This window comes from Siniperca chuatsi, linkage group LG16 (genome assembly GCF_020085105.1).
Source record: "Siniperca chuatsi isolate FFG_IHB_CAS linkage group LG16, ASM2008510v1, whole genome shotgun sequence".
In the NCBI taxonomy this organism is placed as follows: Eukaryota; Metazoa; Chordata; class Actinopteri; order Centrarchiformes; family Sinipercidae; genus Siniperca; species Siniperca chuatsi.
Window position 1 is genome coordinate 5,324,412 of NC_058057.1, and position 22,154 is coordinate 5,346,565.

The 22,154-nt window shown below is 41.3% G+C and overlaps 1 long non-coding RNA gene across 15 annotated transcripts; it reads right to left on the reverse strand.

Moving 5' to 3' along the window:
* Window positions 1-10,572: 10,572 nt before the first annotated feature.
* LOC122863285 lies at window positions 10,573-21,341 on the reverse strand. 15 transcript variants are annotated; one of them, XR_006374972.1, is made up of 14 exons: window positions 21,051-21,340; window positions 20,350-20,434; window positions 20,076-20,146; window positions 19,897-19,968; window positions 19,716-19,805; window positions 18,910-19,112; window positions 18,710-18,795; window positions 18,491-18,592; window positions 17,519-17,936; window positions 16,859-17,089; window positions 14,612-16,674; window positions 12,963-13,056; window positions 12,526-12,832; window positions 10,573-11,608 (listed from the first exon to the last, which is right to left on the reverse strand). It is a non-coding gene; the product is annotated as an uncharacterized LOC122863285 (long non-coding RNA). The 15 variants fall into 15 exon arrangements; XR_006374968.1 differs by having other exon boundaries at window positions 20,063-20,146; XR_006374965.1 differs by having other exon boundaries at window positions 18,910-19,115; window positions 20,054-20,146.
* Window positions 21,342-22,154: the final 813 nt, after the last annotated feature.

The window sequence follows — 22,154 nt, forward strand, 5'->3', positions numbered from 1 at the left end:
TGTGTATCCAAGGGGTGCATAATTAACATTAAAACATGATATTTCTGCAATTCTCTTGTCTTTAAGAAAATTCAACTTTGAGCAAAAGTTCTCCATGAGAATGTGTATGATTTATTGAAGCATGGCACCAATAGCTCCACTTTGTGCTCTTCAGTAGAACACCACCATACTACTGCCATATCTCTTTAATGTAATATTCCATGGTAACCACATTCCACAAAGTTGTACAGATGGGAATAGGGGATAATTCTTTCATCCGCTTCTTCGACTTTTTGACTTACTATTTTTCCAGTTAACATCAGCTAATACTTCACATCACATTTGGAAATTGAATTAAACTATGTTAAAATAGGTCATCTGTGGATCCATTTGTTTCATTTTTTTAGACAGACCTTGAGAAGGTGTGTTGAACACAAAGCTGTGTTCAAGTGGTGTAGTCAGTAAGCCATAGGTTCTGTTGTGCAAAGGTCCAGGGTTTGAATACTGGTGGGCCCAGACCTACTTGCCATTGATGTGGCTTTTTGTGTGTTCTTATGCATTTTGTGTCTTCTCAAGTGCTCATCATTCAATGCGAGTCCCGCACTCTTTAATAGTACTGATTCATATTTAGACTGATATGTGTTTTAAAAAGGTTATCTTTTGTTGGTCATTATTATTATTCAGCCATTTTTTGTCTTCTATCTACTCCTGTACTGCTAGTGCTACAAACATCATTTCATTGTCAAATCGTACATATTTTTAACGAGATGAATGCTATGCTATTACTTTTCTTTATTTTCAGTGATTTTATATATATTTTTTTAAGTATTAAAATTTATAAAGGGAAGTCTAAGGGAGCAATGTTTGAAAGCTGAAATCTCAAAAACTAAAACAGCTAAAGCATTCATACTTTATGGACAGTTGCCTCATGTAGAAATGCTTAACATATTAAATCATGGTATCTATAGTGCCACCATGTTGTCAGTTATGTTTTATGTTTAGGGTAATGACTGAGTAAGTGGCAAATCAGTACTTGGATGAAGCCAATTCGACTGATATAGGCCATGCCCATTTGCGCCTGGAAATTGTTTTTTGTGCCATTTTGGATGTTTTAGTAAAACCATTTTGTGCTTCTTTTGGATATATATCTTATCTAATCTTCACCAAACTTTGGAGATGCCGTCTCTAGATGATCCCGAACAATACTTCTTAGTTCATTGTTGGGTATCACTTACCGTTTGTCTGTAATTGGTTCCCAAACTTTTGAAGTCGTGGCCTGATGGACTTAATGGGCCATTACTCTTCAATACTAAATTGGATTGCAACCAAATTTGGGAATGTTGTACATACAGCGACATTGCACAAGTGTATAACATGTCATAGAATTCTACCCACAGGGGGCACTACAGTAACATTAAAACACGATATTTCTACACTTCTGTACCAAGTTTCATTTTATTGAAGTCAACAGAAGTTCTCCATGAGCATGTGCATGGCACCAATAGCCCCACCTTGTGGCCATTAGTTAAACACCACCATACTACGTATTAACGGCTGTATCTCTTTAATATAATAGTCCATTGTGATCAAATTCAGCAAAGTTGTACAGATGGGGATGCTGAACAAGTCTGTAGGATTTGATAAAATTTCACCTGTAGGTGGTGCTAAAAGATTTGAAAAACTGTTGCTGTAGCAGCCGCAGCCGGGAGCAGTGGAAGCAGCAGCCAACAGTTTCCAGCTCTTACATGCAATTTCTCCAGAAATTGCACATTCTAGTTTATTTATTTATTTATTTTGCCATTTTTTGGCATCTAACTACTACTGTACCGTTTGTCCTAGAAACTTCGTTTCAACTTCAAAGTGTACATCTTCTTCATGAGATTTATGACAATGACTATTTTTTAAAAATGAATTTAAAAATCTATCTAAATACTAAACAATAATATTAAAGCGTGCAGGACTCGCATTTAATAATGAGCACTTTAAACCTTATTGTCAAGCATGACTTGTCAGCATGACAATTTGAACCCTTAACCTTTATTGTGAGTTTGAATCCTGCCAATGGTATGGTAACCAAATTCAGTAAAGTTGTACAGATGGCAATGCAGAATGAGTCTAGAATTTGATACAGTTTTACCTATAGGTGGCACTGAAGGATTTGAGTAGGTTAAACATACTTTAAGGTATATTTAGTTGAGGTAATATTTTCGTGTCTTTAAATCAGAAGTTTCCTCGTATAATGGCACCCTCACATGGGTAAAAGCATAATGGCACAATAATTCATAACCAGAGACTGTCAACGATTTCCATGTTTTGATTATGGACCAATAGGGAACATCCCAACAACCAGCCAGTAAGAGCATGTTTTGAAATACACAACTGAGCCTATTCAGTTGCTTCATGAACCAACTTGGTTTTACATGTACTTTGTTTTGATATTACAGTAAAATCTATATTGCATTGGACTCTATTCGACTCAAGTGTTTTATTGAAGAAGAATTAAACAGTGTGTGAGAGAACCTGAAGACATCTGGCACAGCTAAAGGTTTTTCTCCCACAAAAACATACTTTAAGTTATTTTATACTATAAATATGAGGTCCTGGACCCTGTGGTTCAGGAGCACCTCTTATGGGACTGCTGGAGGACCACAGAGGCTATCGTGGCAGACCTCTCAAACCTCACCTGCGGCCTCGAGCTTCTTCTTCGTGGGGAAAGAAGGACGGTGGCTTGCGGCCTTGCATTGACTACCAGACCCTCAACAGCCAAACTGTCAAGCTCCCCTATCCGCTTCATCTGGTCCCTGCCGCCCTTGAGGAACTCCGTGGGGCTCGCATCTTCACCAAGCTGGATTTGCGGAGTGCCTACAACCTCGTTCGAATCCGGGAGGGAGACGAATGGAAGACGGCGTTCATCACCCCGTCAGGCCACTACGAATACCTGGTTATGCCGTACGGGCTGTCCAATGCTCCAGCGGTCTTCCAGGGCTTCATGAACGAGGTATTCCGGGAGTTTCTTCATCATTTTGTGATTGTCTACATTGATGACATCCTCATCTACTCCCGGAACTTGGCTGAACATCGCCACCACGTCACGCAGGTTCTCCAACAGCTCCGGAAACATCGGCTTTACCTGAAACGTGAGAAGTGTGAGTTCCATCGCCCCACGGTCTGGTTCCTCGGGTACATCGTCAGTGCAGAGGGCATTCATATGGACCAGGGGAAGATCCAAGCCATCCAAAACTGGCCACTTCCTCAATCAGTTAGGGAATACCACGTAGACCTTGGTCCCACGTCGGAGTCGAATTCGTCACAGACTTACCCAAATCAGACGGTTTCACCTGCATACTCGTCGCGGTGGACCGTTTCTCCAAGGCCTGCAGGCTCATTCCCTTGAAGGGCTTGCCTACCGCTCTTGAGACCGCAGAGGCCCTTTTCCAACAGGTATTCCGCAACTTTGGTATCCCGGAAGAAATCGTCTCTGACCGAGGACCACAGTTCACCTCACGTGTGCGGAAGATACAGGAGATAGGGAGATATCTTCAGACCTATTGTCACAACACCCAAACCAGCTGGAAGCGCTTCCTTCCGTGGGCTGAGTACGCACAAAACTCGCTAAAGCAGAACACCACAGGTCTCACCCCGTTCCAGTGCGTACTCAGCTACCAACCCCCGTTGTTCCCCTGGACAGAGGAACCCTCTGAAGTCCCAGCCATTGACCACTGGTTTCGAGCGAGCGAGAGATTGTGGGACTCAGCCCATATCCACCTGCAGGAGACACAAGCAGTTTGCTGATGCCCGCCGATCCCCTACCCCGGTCTATCACCCAGGGGATCACGTCTGGCTTTCCACTCGGGATCTGCGTCTCCGTCAGCCTTGCCGTAAGCTGAGTCCCCGCTACATAGGTCCATTCCCCATCGAGAGGCAGATTAATGACGTCACCTACCGGCTCCAGCTCCCCCCGAGGTACCGCATTCACCCCTCATTTCATGTCTCCCTCCTAAAACCTGTGTCTCCATCTTCCACAGAACCCGAGGAGCTACCCCTAACTCCTCCTCCAGATGTGATCGAGGAACCCCTAATCTACCGGGTGGAGGCCATTATGGATTCCAGGCGACGGGGTGGCCGGCTAGAGTACTTGGTGGACTGGGAAGGATACGGGCCCGAAGAAAGATCTTGGGTTCCACGAGACGACATCCTCGACCCGGCGTTACTGACGGACTTTCACAGGGCTCATCCGGATCGTCCTGCACCCAGAGGCCGAGGCCAACCCCGTCGCCGTCAGCGGGCGTCAGGAGCCGCCCCTGGAGGAGGGGGTACTGTCAGAGAGCCAACACAGACACCACCAGCTCCACCCACTGCAATCAGCAGATCGCACTCACCTGAGTATTGATTACACACCTGCCACTAATCATCTACTCCACACTATATAGTCTCACTCCCCCGGTTCACTCACTGTCTGGTCTCAAACCTCTTACGAGAACTCAACCCGACCACAGCTTCTCTTGACAACCCCTTTTGGACTTTGGACTTCTCCATTGTGTGTTTCGTCAGCTCCCGGCTTTCCTGCCACCCGTCTCCTCCAGTGGATCTTACTACCAGTGCTACATCAAGATAAGACGCATAGACTTTACAAGCTTAGCTCCCGTCATTGCTTTTCTCTGTCTGGCTGTTTCAATAAACTCCCTCGTCTCAGTACTAACCTCTGTGTCCCGTGTCTGTCTGCTGACACATACATGAGAGTTGTAAGAATAAAATGTGCATGCTCTCTGTACACACAATACCAACAGCTATGGGCTTTGATGTGTTTTGCCGAAAGTCGGAGGGTGCTCGTTTGTTGCAGAGTTATATGTTACATTTTAATCAAAGATTCCATTGTACAGAGCCTGGGAAGTTTTGTGATAAACTATCTGATAGAGAGACAAAAAAGACACTCTTCTCAGGAGTCATCTCTCTCTGCCCAGATCCTCCTGTGTTTTAGTTTCTCACAAACAACCTTATCCTTATCTTTACCCAATGTATTCAAGGACAGTTGAGGTAATATTTTCGTGTCTTTAAATCAGAAGTTTCCTCGTATAATGGCACCCTCACATGGGTAAAAGCATAATGGCACAATAATTCATAACCAGAGACTGTCAACGATTTCCATGTTTTGATTATGGACCAATAGGGAACATCCCAACAACCAGCCAGGAAGAGCATGTTTTGAAATACACAACTGAGCCTGTTCAGTTGCTTCATGAACCAACTTGGTTTTACATGTACTTTGTTTTGATATTACAGTAAAATCTATATTGCATTGGACTCTATTCGACTCAAGTGTTTTATTGAAGAAGAATTAAACAGTGTGTGAGAGAACCTGAAGACATCTGGCACAGCTAAAGGTTTTTCTCCCACAAAAACATACTTTAAGTTATTTTATACTATAAATATGACTTATTTTGTACAAAAAATATTTTAAGATTTTTTAGCTGTAATGAAATTTCTTTTAATGATTTTGGACTGCTGTGCTGCCTTCAAGGTCCTGGACCCTGTGGTTCAGGAGCACCTCTTATGGGACTGCTGGAGGACCACAGAGGCTATCGTGGCAGAGGCAACCTCTGGAAACCTGTTCAAGGACCAAGTTTAACAAAGACATAACCATTAAGTTAGACTTGTTTCACTGCATGCAATGCTTTACCGGGGAGTGTGTCTCATCATCCTCTGTTCAGCTCTTTCTGCAGCATTCGTAGTTGTTGACCAGAGTGGTCGCCAAAGGCTCAAGGAGGCATGCACCTTCTGTGGAATCTGTCCTGCTAATCCCACGAAGCAGCACATAAGTGAGAGTTAGGAACACATTTAGAGATTTAGTCACCCAAATGCAAGACTCGACAATAGTTAGTTGTATCAGGAATCCCAAACACACGAGAAAACAACAGTGACTAAAGTGAGCTTGGTAATAGTATTCTACCACATTGACCAACTGAACAATCTGGTGAAGAGTGGAGTGAAAAGCCGGGGTAGATATACTGCAGAGTCTTGATTCGTGGATGAGTCACAGGTGTGACTGCTGCTGCTGCTGGCAGCAGTGAATGAGAAACAGGTGTGCAGGTGATTAGCAGCAGGAGCAGGAACGGAGTGCCACGTCCAGACACACACACACACACACACACACATACACACCAACTCACGCAGAGAAAACCAAGGGGATCAACAGGAACACGGCAAACACAGAAAAACACAGAGAATCAGGGAGAGTCGGACCATGACTGTCATAGTTAGCCACTATGCCCCCTGATCCTTTTGTCCTCTTCTGTATCTGCCTTCCCCTGTGTTTCCTGGCAGTCCCCTGTCCGTCTTGTTTGTGTGTGTATGTGTGTGTGTGTATGTGTCTGGGTTCTGGGCTGGTTTCCAGATCTCCCGGCTGCTATTGATTACTGGCACACCTGATCATCATCATCATCATCAACCACCACAGTTATCTACCGGGCTCATCCACACTTCCAGCACCAGATCGTCTTCGTACCCAGTACGCGCTATACGTAATGGCTCAAGTAAGAAACCTTTTGAAGTTTGTCTGTACTTACCTTATGGTAACCTCATCTGTCTCCGTTGTAGACCTCTGTGCTGCCGGTGATCACTTCCTTGTCCCACGGCCATCGGACTCTAGTCTCAGTCTCAGCGTGTCTTCACCCGATCAGCCCAGCTTTCAACCACGCCAGCCAGTCCAGAACCCGCTTCCCTGGTCTCCGCTCAACGCAGCACCCTCCAGCCTCCGTCCAGTCCGGTCGAACTCTCTGTACAACAACGCACTTCGCCAGACACGCCGCTGTCTCCTGATCCATCTGCACAATAAAACTGTTCAGACCTTGATCAGCTCTGTCCGTGTGTCCTGCTTTTGGGTGCCAAGTTTGTTCCACATAACAATGACAGAGAGCACTGTAGGACAAAGGTGCCACAGCCCAGAGATCTGCTGCAGAAAGTTGAAGACGTCCTTCATCACTTCCACCCGCGAAAGTCCTACATCACTTTAATAAGCTACACTTAGCTTGATTGAGCACTATTACTTACTACTTATTTTATTACATTGTATTATTATACTGTACATACTTATCAACCTATCAACCTCTAAATCCACTTTTGTACTTACACTTATTTAGCTTTTATACTTATATCCACTTTGTACTTAATTTATCTTACCTGTATTGTAGTGTATTATATTTTGATTTGCTTAGAACTTCTATCCCTGTGTGCACTGACGTGATAGTGAGCTGCTGTAACAAAAGAGTTTCCCCTCGGGGATCAATAAAGTATTTCTGATTCTGATTCAACATGTTGAAGGTGTGGAGGATTCTTCAACATCCTGAGAGACTGCCTGATCGCACAGGCCCTGAGGGAATCCTTACCGGTTAGGTGGCACCTTGCAGTTTAACTACACCAAGGGCAGGGGAGCTGCTGTACTTATTTGGATCCCTGTGAGAGGCACCTCTCAGCTGGAGAGCTTCCACTTTGACCAAGCCCAGTGGGTGACAGGCAACCGGGTGTCCAGTGAATTTTTCCAGGCCCAGGCCGTGACTGGTGTGTTGGAACTTCCACAGGCTCGTGGACCTGAAGCAGCCTGGTGTGGAGCTGCTAGCTGTGTTCGACCCTCTGTTAATTGCCAAACTGAACAGGCAAAATACCCCAGCCTGCAGGTATCAAACAGGCACACATGGGAGAGATTTGGACTGGAGTATGTGGAGCAAGGCCGTTGTCCTGTTGTTTTAGACTGGGACAAGAACAAGGCACAGCACAACATCGCAGCTGCTGTAGCCATGGAGACACAGCAGCAAGCAGTCCTCTGACTGACTAAATCACTATATTTGATGCTATATTTCAGGAGACCAGTGGCACTGTCCAGGACGATCCAATTGGAGCAGTGCCAATCCTGTCTTCCCAGCAGTGCTCTGAAGCAGTTTCCCAGTACCAGCAGCCCTTGATACCAGCGTCTGCCACAGCTTAAGCAGACACTCAGTCTTTGATGGATACAGGTCATTTAAAGACCTCACAGTTAAAAAAAAAAGGCTTGGACAATTTGGTTGGAATTAATAACATTATAATTATATTAATATATTATCTGTTAACATTAATTATTAAGCTAATGAATGCAAAATGTAAAAACTATGGAAAAATATAATAGATGATAAATCTAACAAATTGAACTGACCACTAAAGCCTGACCGACCCGGTACTAGGTCACCTCGTGGTGTAGTTAAGACAAATCATGATGGAAGGTGGTCTATTTACAGAAGATATGAATGTTATACTGTTTTGAAACATGGGGTCTTCAGCTTTCAGAATCCTTAAACCAATTGTATTTTTTCCAAACTATGTCTTTTAAGTACTTTAACAATAAAGTCGTACAAATATAAACTTCGTAAATATAAGAGAAAGTTGTGATCAAAAGATCTGGGATAATTTTGTCGTCAGTCTACAATAACATGCTTAGTATCGCTGGAACCTAGAAATTACGAGCTTTCCAATGAGCATAAACTCATCATGATTGGAAAAGCACAACAACCTTATTTACCTAAAGTCTCATCTAGTTAAACCTCATTGTGCCGACTTTTGTTTTTTGTATCATTTTGTCAAGTTATTTAAGTTAAAAATTGCCTCTATCAGGAAAATGTCCCTGGTCACTGAGCTCTGAGGTCTTATACAATTAATAGCCGAATTGCAATTTCCGCAGTTAAAAAAAAAAAATTCCCATCAAACACAAACATGATAATCAGAATCAGAATCAGAAATACTTTATTGATCCTCGAGGGGAAAGTCTTTTGTTACAGCTGCTAACTATCACGTCAATGCACACAGCAATAGAAGTACTAAGCAAATCAAAATACACTATAATACAGGTAAGATAAATTAAGTACAAAGTGGATATAAGTATAAAAGCTAAATAAGTGTAAGTATGAAAGTGGATTGAGAGGTTGATAAGTATGCACGGTATAATAATACAGTGTAATAATATAAGTAATAAGTAATGCAATAGTGCAATAATGAGTAGTGTCAAGTTAAGTGTAGCTTATTAAGATGATTATGAGACAGCAGATATTGCACAGCAAGTAATAGAATTATGAATAAATAAATAAATACATTGGTGTGAAAAAGTGTTTGCCCCCTTCCTGATTTCTTATTTTTTTGCAGGTTTGTCACACTTAAATGTTTTAGATCATCAAACAAATTTAAATATTAGTCGAACATAACACAAGTAAACAGTTTTTAAATGAAGGTTGTTATTATTAAGGGGAAACAAAATCTAAACCTACATGGCCCTGTGTGAAATAGTGATTGCCCCCTAAACCTAATAACTGGTTGGGCCACCCTAAGCAGCAACAACTGCAATCAAGCGTTGAACTTCAATCAACTTTGCGATATCTTGCAATGAGTCTTTTACAGCGCTGTGGAGGAATTTTGGCCCACTCATCTTTGCAGAATTGTTGTAATTCAGCCACATTGGAGGGTTTTCAAGCATGAACTGCCTTTTTAAGGTCATGGCACAGCATCTCAATAGGATTCAGGTCAGGACTTTGACAAGGCCACTCCAAAGTCTTCATTTTGTTCTGGCATGTAGTTTGGCCAGCATCCTCCTCTCTGACACCACTGCCAGAGATTCCAGCTCCACCCCCATAATGTCACTGGCTACCCTCAACCTGCTGCCCCAGCATACAGGATAGCACAGGCTACCATAGACTCATAAAACATCCTCAGCATTGTCCGGCAGATGTTGAAGGACCTCAGCCTCCTCAGAAAATAGAGGCGGCTCTGGCCCTTCCTGTAAACAGCTTGAGTGTTCTTAGCCCAGTCCAGTTAATTATCTATGTGTACTCCCAGGTACTTGTACTCCTCTACAATGTTCACACTGACCCCCTGGATGGAAATCGGGGTCACTGGTGCCTTGGCCCTACGTAGATCTACAACCAGCTCCTTAGACTTTATTGCATTGAGCTGCAGATGGTTCTGCTCACACCATGAGACAAAGTTACCCACCACAGCCCTGTACTCAGTCTCATCACCACTGCTGATACCTCCCATCACTGCAGAGTCATCAGAAAACTTGAAGGTGGCAGGAATCTGTGCAGTAGCTGAAGTCCGTGGTGTAGCTGGTGAAGAGGAAGGGAGAGAGGACAGTCCCCTGAGGGGCCCCAGTGTTGCTGACCACGCTGTCTGACACACAGTGCTGCAGGCGCACGTGCTGTGGTCTGCCAGACAGGTAGTCCACAATCCAGGACACGAGGGGGGCCTCCACCTGCATCGCTGCCAGCTTCTCACCCAGCAGGGCTGGCCAGATGGTGTTGAAAGCACTGGAGAAGTCAAAAAACATGATCTTCACCGTGCTTGCTGGCTTGTCTGGGTGGGTGTAGATGCGGTTCAGCAGGAAGGTGATGGCGTCCTCAACTCCCAGCCGAGGTTGGTAGGCGAACTGAAGGTGGTCAAGGAGGGGTCTGACCATAATAAGGCAAAATAAGTTTTGCACTTACCAGTTGTTGTTTTATTGGGATCCTTTTTGTGACGCCATTTGTGAAGGAAATTCTTTGTGAGCTAGTCGACTCTGATGATGAACAAGGTTTCAGGAAATGTCTTGCACAGCAATGTTTATTGAAGCTCGGCAGAGGAGACAATGATATCAGCAGTACAAGGTTAAACCCAGTGCAGTGCCAAACCAAGTCTAAGAGTCATCCCCTGATCCACAATATTTATCCCTTTACTATTCTGATGATGTCTATAGTATCCTACCTACAAAGCTATACTCTTCTAGCCTAAATATGTGTACTCTTCCTATTGGACAGTGAACTGTAAATTTCACCTAAAGTCACGTTGAACAAGTCAAATGTGTCCCTACTTTAAGTGATGCTTCTTCTTTAGACAGAATCCGCGGAGGCCGCCCAGGAAGACCGGGATGCCACAGAGGTCCAGGAAGACATTATTATTAAACTTAAATGTTTTAAAGGGTTAAATGTAATTGTTTTGAATTATGCACACACACTGTAGCAAAATATTCTGAACCAAATACAGGATGTTTTGTTTGGGTAAAGCGGGATTAGAACTGCTTCTTTTTTGAAAGAGAGCGATGATTAAGAGATTGTCTTCTACACCTATATGCGACTGAAGGCGAACGTGAACTACTACACTACAGAAACTGCTGAAGCCATGACATGAGTGAATAGCTGGTGTTTTTTGGCTTGGCCATGTGCTTTATATATCTGGAGATATGTTGGCATGTGGTAGGATGTACAATGGCAGCATAGTCTACATCCACCGGCTTCAATAGACCTTTAGCTACATGGTGCTTAATCAGAAGCCCGTCAACGGCCGGTCTCATGGGTTCTGTGGTCCAGGACTTGAAAATGGCCTCCTGTCATAATGGGTCTAGTGCAGGTGGACAGTTGAGAGGAGGATATAGGCTCAGCCTGGCAAGTCTAAAAAAAAAAAAAAAGAAAAAAAAAAGCATCTGTTTATTATATTGTTTTTGCAAAATTTTAGAGGAATCATATTGCGATAATACAGTAATATGGTAATATGATTTGGCACAGTCCTGTTGTCCAAAGTGATCATTGCTGAACAATTCCATCATCCTTCCTGGGAAGAAGTTGATGGCCTTCTTCATTATCTCCTGCAAAACACAATGCATATTATATAATAAATAATTAAAAGTAAAGTGAAATGCCTATTAATAATAATTACATTTTTTGTTTGTCATAGCAATTAAACAACCATCTTACATGTAAGCTATAAAAGAGACATTCTGTAGCATTTGCACCCATTCAAAATGTACACTAAATTTGCCCGAAATATGACTGGAGCAAAATATTCACAATGATGAACTTGAATAATGATGGCACAAAGGCCTCAGTCTTAATATGATTCTTAAAGACAAAACAAAATGAAAGCATGGTTTTGGATCATTGTCAGCAAGAGAGACATTAAAAACCTGATTGACAGCTTTTCCAGATGTGCCAAGTAATAAAATTAGCTAGTATCCAACCAGATCTGGAGCACCTGGGCCCACTTCTCTACAGGATATAAAAGTCCCAGCTTCAGCGCGCCTGCACACTATTGCTTTGCTTTGCATTTTGTTTTCCTTTTACTCCACACCACCTTATTCTAAACTATCCACACACATCCACATGAACTCTACTGATTTCACTGACTAACACACCTCATATCCAAAGTTAGTGTTCAGTTTATTTTCTTTACTACAATAAATAACTTGTTTATTGCCATTCTGCGTCTTTTCCCGTTTTTGTCATGACCTATGGGCCGGGTTATGACAGATGCTTGAGGAAAGTTCCAACACCTAGGCCAATGTGATGTGTACTCCATGGTAAAGAGGTTGAAGGCATCACTTCACAAGACATTAAGATTTTGCCAAATTTTGACACTAGGTTATTATCCATAGGTTCTATCATTATTACTGTTACACATCTTTTCATTTATTTCAAGTGTACTTAAGTCATACAAAACAACTTACTTTACTACAACCGCAACAAAGGAGGTGTGGACAACCTAGATAAGGTCATTGGAACTTACAGCTGCAGAAGGATGACAGCGTATTCAATAACATCCTCGACGTTTCCTCTTACAATGCCTTTATGATTTGGAGAGAGCTCGAGCCCAACTGGATGTCCGGTAAGCAGAACAAGAGGATCGACCCGAGGAGGGTGATGGTGATGAGGAGGAACCAGCTGCAGCTGCCCCGAGTGGACCGAGAGGAAGAGGTGTCAGATCTGTCCACCGAAGAAGGACCGTAAAACACACACTGCGTGCTGCGGCTACAAGAAATATATCTGCAGGGGCTGTGCACTGGGCTACTGCCCTGGATGTATGAGGCTGTAGTCTGCTTAGATAACAACAACAACAGAAAGAAACACTTTACTCTCCTGTGACAGTGATGCTGGGAAATATATATATATAACCCACACACGCACACACTGTGCTGCAGGAGGCTATAAGACACAAACACTAACCGATTTGAGGAAATAAACATGAGCTCCCGCTGAACTGACATTGATTGCACGGTGAGACGCATACGATGGATCTCAAGTGTAGGAAATGTGTCTGCTGCAAAGGACAGAAAGGGGATCCACAGCTCATAAAAAGTATGCAAACACAGTGTGTTTCATAAGCAATACATCCACAGAGTATTATCATTATTATTATTATGGGTTAGTGAATGCAATGAGAGCACACACTCCCCGTCCGGATAATAACAACACTAGTTCCATAGACAATGGCTCTTGTGCCCACGTATGGAAAGACAATCAAATGCCTGTGCACCGAGGTGAGACTCGCATGTAAACACAAACACCCCATCAGTATTATTATTATTATTATTGGGATGGGATAGTGAACACAAGAGCAAACACTCCCTGCCCGGATATAACAACAATAGTTCCACAGACATGGCTCTTGTGCCCACGTAGAAAGACAACAAAGCGGATAAAGTCTGCAAACAGTGTGCTTTGTAGCAATACATCTGCAAAGCCTGTGACGCCCTGCATATAATGAGGCAATACAGGACTTGAAAAACAAAACACCTGAAGTACAGGGTCGGTGAATGCAATGAGCGCTCCCCCGTACAACTTGGACAGACCAGGACACAAAAAAAAAAACGAAAAAAAAAAACACACCACCTGACAATTAGGGGGTTGGTGAACGCAGTGAGCCTTCCTGGTCATAACAACAAGCGATCACGTGGTTGAAAAAACTGTGTCGCCATAGACATTGTTTGGAGGAATCAGTCATGCCAGGATAAATACCTGATAATTACGGGGCAATCACCTCTGGGTCACTTTGACCCAAAGGACACAGGTGGCAACACAATATGAGGACAACGCGAGGGTTAAGTTGACAAACATCATATGTGTAATTCATGGCACAATTCAAACAGGATTAAAAAAAATATTTGTCTCACACCATTGACTACAGTTAGGGCTGGGCGATATCTCGAATATATTCAAATATTAATTAAAGTGCGATACAGCAGAGATATCTATATCTATAGATATATCTGATATCTATATCTAAATATATATTTTCAGTGTTTCCTCTGGTCGCTGCTGAGGGGTTGTTACGTTAATTTAGTCAGACTTACAGTATGTAGATAAGCTCAGGTTGTAGTATAATAGTTAGGAAAGGCTGTGTGTTGTGTTTGCTGGCACAGAAATAAATAAAAAGTCGCTGTTTATGTAACATTACTCCAACGTCTTCTGCTCTTCGCAGGAGTTGGTCCAGACTGAACAGCTAACTAGCTAGTAAGCAGCTAACTTTATTACAAGAGAAAACGTGATCAATCATCTGATCGCTCGGATTACTCTGCCCGTGGCTATCAGCCCCACATCACCAGCACATATTTAGGAGACCTCCAGTTTTAGGCTATTTTAATTGACGTTAGCCTGATTCGAAGCTGCTAACTAGCTAGCTGTTCACAATCTGGAGCAACTCCACTACATATAGTACAAGACAACGCTGTAGTAACGTTACATAAACAGGGACTTTTAATTATTTTTTGGGGGCAGCAAACACAACACACCGCCGTCCATTAACTATTATAATGACACCTGAGCTCATTTACACACTTTATGGCTGACTAAAGTAACATAAGGGAAAGGCTTACTTTCACAACACCAACACTGGTTACCCAGAAGGCCATCTTCCTTAAAGGGGATGGCTCGGCTGGTAACACACAAAAGCATTTAGGCTGTGGGTGTGCTAATCAGAGGTGGAAGAAGTATTCATGTCCAGAAAAGCAAAAGTACTAATACCAACTTTGAAGCACTTTGAGTAGTCAGAAAGACTAGAAAGGCACTATATAAGTACAGTCCATTTACCATTTTACCAACTTTGAAAATACTCCACTACAAGTAAAAGTTGTGCATTCTAAACCGTAGATAAAAGTTTGAGGTATTATAGATAAATTTACTTACATCTTTGTGCAGTAAAATATTATATTATAAAGAGTACATTATATTATAATGAGTACAGTCTAGACCTGTTCTATAAGAAAAGTGCAATGAGAACTGTTATGAATTGGCGCTATTTGTGTAAAATTGAATGGAAAATTGTCCCTGTCAGTGTTTTACTATTATAACTACTATTACTATTATAATTACTATTATATTATTCTAATTTGAACTACTTTATATACTGTTGGGTAGTTTAATGTTATTTTAGAGAAAATGTGTATATCGAGATATACAAAGTGTATCACGGCATAGCCTAAAGCTATTGAGATATTATTTATAAGCCATATCGCCCAGCCCTACCCTAAAGTACTGCATCATACTGAGTAGTTAATGAGTACTGAATCATTACTTCATTATTACCTATCCATAGTTACCCTTTTTGTGTCTGCCCATAAGGGGTGCATCACCCTTATTGACAAATAACTATTATCCTTCTTCATTAACTCATGACTGATCCTTACAGTAGTTACAATTTTAACCTTATGGACACTGTTATAAATAAAAAAAGGAACCTACCTGTCCCAACCATTAACAATTCACTTAAATTCTGTTAAGTGTGAGCTGGCTATATGTGGGACTAATTGGTTACTAAGTAATTACTATTACAACAGCAATTATATTCATATTTATATTCCTATACAGGCAAGCCACTAGCAGAATAGCAGAAACCAGAATTTAATATGTAGTGCACGTAGGCAATAGCAGTGACTTTAGAAAAACTGTTGCACCCACAAGGGTGGGCTCTAGAAGGAAATGTCGATAACTGTGTTTCTAAGACAATGGTTTACGAAGTAAAATGTTTGCATAACATAGTTGCATCTGTGATCTGCTTTCCTAGGTACTCATTCAACAGATGAGCGAGGTGGATGTCCGGGAGTTGGCGAGTCAGCTTTTTTTCCCCAGGAAGCCAGGGCTAGTTTTTGATGCCCTGATTATTCACCAGAACCAGCATGCTGCCCCACTGTCTGCTGTTGCACCCTGGTGTACATGTGGGAACTGCAGGGAGATGGGAGAGAAAATGCTGTGGCTAGGGGCCCAACCATTGCATTAGTCGGTTGCCACACTTCACCCTCTACTGTCTAGAAGATGGTTATTTGGGACACGTACCTTTATCCTCAGGGCCAGTATATTGGTTTTGTCCCTGGCCTTAAATACCATTGTAATATATATATCAGTAAAGGTGACCGTTATGAGTTGATGAAAGAAAGATAACATTAAAAGTCATTAACAATTTTATTAGATTCCTATTTACAGAGAAATACGGGCAGTTACATACACACGAAAGGGATTAACAAGATGGTATTGTAATCAAATTGAGTTGTTGAAAATTGTTGTGACACACAAGTTACAGTGGTGATAAGTGAAATATTTTTTAGAACTAACTGCTGTATATAGTATATGACTAAAATAATGATACTAGGTGAGATCAGTAAGAATAATAACAATACAAAAACAATAATAATAAAATGTAGTAATAAAGATTCAAGTATTATACTATTACTAGTATCAAGATTCAAGTAATTCTCACTACTAATAGTGCAATATAACTCATGGCAGTGCAATGACCTTACTGGAAAAGCAATACAGAAAATAATAAATAATCAAGAATATAGCATGGACTATAAAGTGAATATGGGCACAGTTTTGAGGCTCTTACTCCGGTGGGCATTGCTGCTCATCAATCTGTCTGGAATGCTGGTACTGAGGAGAATAACTGCAATTATTAGACCAAAAATGTAGTTATTGTTTTGTGGACTGGTTCTTTAACACAGAGTGATGTAGATAAGAAAGGATTGTTTCTATCTGTACATTAATTGCTCTCATACATACAGTTTAGCCTCAAGTGTGTGTTTTATTTAGCCCAAGAAAAACTAAATAAACAGGTGTTTTTCACCTACCATGACCTCTCCTGACTTGGGTTTGCTGGAGTTCCTCTATGGTTGGTGCCAAACAGGCCAAACCTTCTGGGATCATCAGGGCGAAGCAACCTTCGTCTGGGCATTCCCCCGCCAGTCAGTCTCTTCCGGAGAATCAGAGCCTGCAGATCTGGGATGTGGCCATACGTCTTCTCTGTCTTGAGAGTGTAGAGATTGTATCGGCTGGCATTCTTCTTGTACAGTCTCCTGAACCTGAAAAAAGTATGAAAGATATTTTTTATATATCGATAACAGATACAGTTACATTTGCCGATCAGCTCTTGGACAGGAGAAGAGATGACTAGAGAGCAGGGGAGAGGAGGAGAGACCTGGAGAGGAGATGAGAAGACAGCAGAGAAAAAGAGGAGAATATAAGAGGAGATGGCTGGGGAGGAGAAGAAAGGACGAGAGGAGAAAATGAGAGGAGAGCAGAGCAGCGCAAACACTGCTGCTGCCCACGCAAGTTTACTTGTAAATATGTAATTAATTTTTTTATATTATAAAGTTTGTTTTCAATTCTTTTCCCCCCCAATGTTGACTCCATGACTACAGCCTTGAGAACATTAATGGGGATTTCATCCATTACATAGACAGATATTGTGCAACGACTATGTGAATATGGCCTAATATAATCAAACTTACTGTTTGCTTCCATCAGGTTTCATCCAGTCTGGTCAGTCCTTGTGGTAGTTGTAGTCAGGGGTGGTAGAGCAGGGTTCTGGCCTCAAATGCAGGTGGGCTCAACGCGGAGCACTTACTGGCATACATCAGTATGTGATTCTGGAAAGACTCAAGGATAGCTGTCGATCTGTGAAAAAAATGCAGTCATGGGCCAAGATTGTCGACTCATTGTTCAAAAACAAACACAAATTACCTAAAGTTCAGGTACTTCTGAACTTACTTAAGCCACCGCTTGTTCCTGATAATGTTCTTAAGAGCCTCATGAGCCTCTTACGAGCCACTGCTTTGTCCTGTCGCTTTCTATCTGCTCATGTTGGCAGCTCCCCTGCACCCACCTGTGTTCATTTGTCACATGGTGAGTGAGTCCCAGCCACTGCTCCTGGAAACAATAAATAAACATATACTATTTCTGCCATAAAGATGATAACTTTGTCTAAGTTTATTACATCCTATGTGTTGATGAATAAATATATCTGTTGTTGCATGTATCTGCAAAATCATTTACTAAAAATAGCTTGTCTATATACGGTACATTACACATTATGGTTGATCCAGTTTGTAACAAAGTGGGAATCATCTTACTGTCCAACATTACACAACCGAAAAGCTGGCAATGGTAGCCACAAGAATATTCCATAACGTAACATACCATCATTGCAGAGCGACCTGTAGAGACCGTTAGCTCAGCCAATCAGCTATCTATAATTAGGCTGCATGATTGTTTTACCAAAATTAAATTGCACATTTCCATTATGAGGAAGTTTGACATTGTTCAGTATATCATTTTTAGAATTAGAGTTAGGCACAGCCCTACCTGCATCAGAAAATATACCAGACCGTCAGCCCATCAGAATCAAGCATTTATCCAAACCATGGTCTGTGTGTGTGTGTGTGTCAATACATTCCAATGTGTGACAGCATAAAACAACTTACAAGGAAGTAGTGGGACTCAGCCATTTTGCAGCACCACCAAAAGTGGTTAACAATGTCCTTCAATCAGTGGATCAGGCTGGACTTGACTTTGATCTGTGCTGCCTGTAAAGGATGTATAAAAATGACAGTCAGGAAAGACCTCAGGTTATGGAAAGTTGTCACTCATGATGAACCAATTTCCATTAGAAAAAGGCAAAGCTTTGCATTTGTTACACTTACAGCGTGGATCCTTTTGGCCAACTTCTTGGCCCCATGACACATGTCTAGGCTGTGCTGCACCCCTGAATCTTTGTACTTCCTTTTGTCTGGGCCAGAAAAGTATAATGTACATTATGTGTATAGTGTCATTTTCACCTCATACAGTGACTAAAATATCAATTCCATAATATTTTTAACATACAATTTCGATGTCTACTTACTCATGAGGGCAGAGATCTGGACATGGGCATCTGTACAGATTCATTTAGAAACCCGTCCACCATTCGGATGAATGCCTCTGACTCCATGATGACTGAATTTCTCTGCATTTCCCTTTTGTCTATGGTGATGATGGAGAAGATTTCCAGGGACTCGTTGTCCATGGCGGTATGTGCAGTATTGAGCACGTTCATTCTTCCAACCGCTACTGAAATAGATAACAACAAAGATCAGTATTCACTGAACACTGAATATGCATATCAACATACTACTACTACTACTACTACTACTAAGAGAACAACAACCAAACACAATAAGTGCACCCTATCTATGATCACCACATCTCTGTCTTGTAGGCGGTGTACTATCTCCGCTCTTTTCTCATTCCAGCACTCTTTACGGTGTCCTGGATAGTGTAGTAAGAGCTATGGTCCACCATCCCCATGTTCTTAAATTTGAAAAGCGGAGCAACTTTGAAATTGGACATGGGGCATGGACATGAAATATATGAATTATCACATTTAAAAGTTAACATGCTGGTTGAGCCACTAAGCATCCAACACTCAAACTCATGTTACTGCTCTTTTCACATGGGGTAATGAAGATTCATTTTGGTCATTGAGTGTGTACATTCATTGCGAGGAAAAAATAGCAATTGTGTCTTTTGACTCTTCCCATTGTACATAACACTATGCAAGGTTTCCGTAGCATTATGCACACAGCTGGTGGCACTAATGGTTGGTTTGATAAGAGCAGATGCATTGGAAAAACATCAAGTAGTAGCTATAAGAATCAAATTATAACATACCGTATACAAAGACGAGGAACATATTCCTCATTTGGCCTGTCATCACCTTCAGTTTCCTCTTCTTCCTCATAATCTGTTTCCCAATCAATACTGTCCAATTTGAGATTAGTAAATACTAGGAATCATAATACACCTATGTTTATTTCTACAGTACTATTAAAAGACAATGATTACAACTTACACACTGTTCCTAAGGTCATTGAACTCATGGTCATCCCTGATCAGGTTTTTGTCGTCTTGGAAACTCTGAAGACTAAATGAAAAAGTATTAGACAGACACTATCAGCATAGGTGTGGATTGCAGCTACTATTTCACTGTCTCATGTTTAGTGACAGACCATATTTACTTGTTTTCTAGACCTTCAGAGGCATCTATGGTGCTCTCCAAAACCTCAATGCCTTCTTCTATACAGGTAAGTGGCAGCTCTTCTCTATAGAGACAAAAAATATTTTACTATTTACAGACATACAATTGGCATTTGTGCAAATGTAACCCACGGGTAATACAAAATGAATCCAAGTTGCATTACATCAACTTCCTTAGTTTCAGCTGCATACTTCTGTTTTCATATTAGGATATACATTTCACAATGTGGGTTGAAAACAAATATCGATTCAGATCCTGAATACTGACCAGTCTGAAAGTGTTCCACTTGATGGATATCCAATACTGGACAGTGCAGGGGCCATATGTGATACTTCTTCCTCTGACTTCATAGCTAAAAAGAATATGCCATAATCAACCTATGTACACAGAGTAATGAGTACTCGAGTAACGTTACTCGAGTACTCGATTCGTACGTCAGTATTCGTTCAACGTAACGTTACAGAGTAATTGCATTCGTAAACTGAGTTTAAACATGTCGTTTATATTTCTGTCATTCTGGTTGTTGCCGAGGTAGTAAACAGCCGTGTCTCGTCCGTTCCTCCGGTGTGACTGAGCAGTTAGCGTGTGTTGGCATGACAGAGTTAGCCAGCACTACACTAGTCGGGATCACTTCACCGGCTGTGTGCCTAAAATAATCGCTGCCTTGATAACCTAGCTGCACACGGACCACAGAGAGATGTTCATTTAGTTAATGTTGAATTAGTGATACTTGTTTTTTTCTTTATGTAGGCTAATCTGTACAGTCTGTTCAGCGCAGAAATTAAGGCTAACCATAACCCCTACCCGGATTTTTGCTTGTTCGGACCCTATTCTTACATTAGATTTTTTTTGTGAGTCGTACTCTATAATCATTTTATATGAGTACTCAAATGTTGATGCCCATCCCTACTGGTAGCTGTGATAAATTAGTTGAGGTTAGCTAACCTTAGCTGAAGCTCAATGCTTACCTCTTCAGGAGAAAATTAGCCAACTCGGCATCAGTCTTGAAATCCTCCAGGGCTCTAAAATGTCTTCATCTTTCAAATGCATCTCCAATATTTACCCGTGTTTTACCACGTCTCTGGTCATGGAGCTTTTTTGAAAGATGCCGAGGATTTTTAGGTCGGGTAGAATCTATCTCTGTTGATCTGGTTCGTTTGCTTGCGTCCATTATCATTATCATCATCATTATCATTATCATCATCATCATCATCATCATCATCATCATCATCATCATCATCATCATCCTTCTTCTTCTTCTTCTTCTTCTTCTTCTTCTTCTTCTTCGTAAAGTTTTATGGCGGTTGGCAATCAACGTTATGGTGCATTACCGCCACCAACTGGAATAGAGTGTGGCTCGGGACTCTATACGTTCACTAATTAAATAATTAAATAAAAGAAAATAAACTGAGATGAATAAAAAAAACTTAAATAACTAAACTCACCATAGCTATATTTTCTTTATCAAATTTGTTCTCCTAAGATAATGATACAACAACAATAGATAACACTTTCTCTAGAACTTCTTTGTAAAAGATCTCGTAGATCAAACCTCATCTTTATTTCTTTAAGGTTCAGTATCAGTTCTCTTCTCTCAGTATCATATTTTGGACAGTAAATCATAACATGTTCTAAAGTTTCTTCTTGGTCACAGAATGAACATCTTCCTGTATTATGTTTTCCTATTTTACATAATGTGCTGTTTAATCCTGTATTCCTAAAACGTAGCCTGGATATTATCAGAATCAGAATCAGAAATACTTTATTGATCCCAGAGGGGAAACTCTTTTGTTACAGCAGCTCACTATCATGTCAGTGCACACAGGGATAGAAGTACTAAGCAAAAAATATAATACACTATAATACAGGTCAGAAAATAAATTAAGTACCAAGTGTGTATAAGTATAAAATTAAAATAAGTGTGAAGTACAAAGTGGGTTTACCGGTTGATGATGATAATACGGTAAGTAATAGTGCATGAACTGTCAAGTTAAGTGTAGCTATTAAGATTATAATGAGATGGAGGATACTGCACTAATAGAGGTATGAATAAATATCAATATCAATAAATA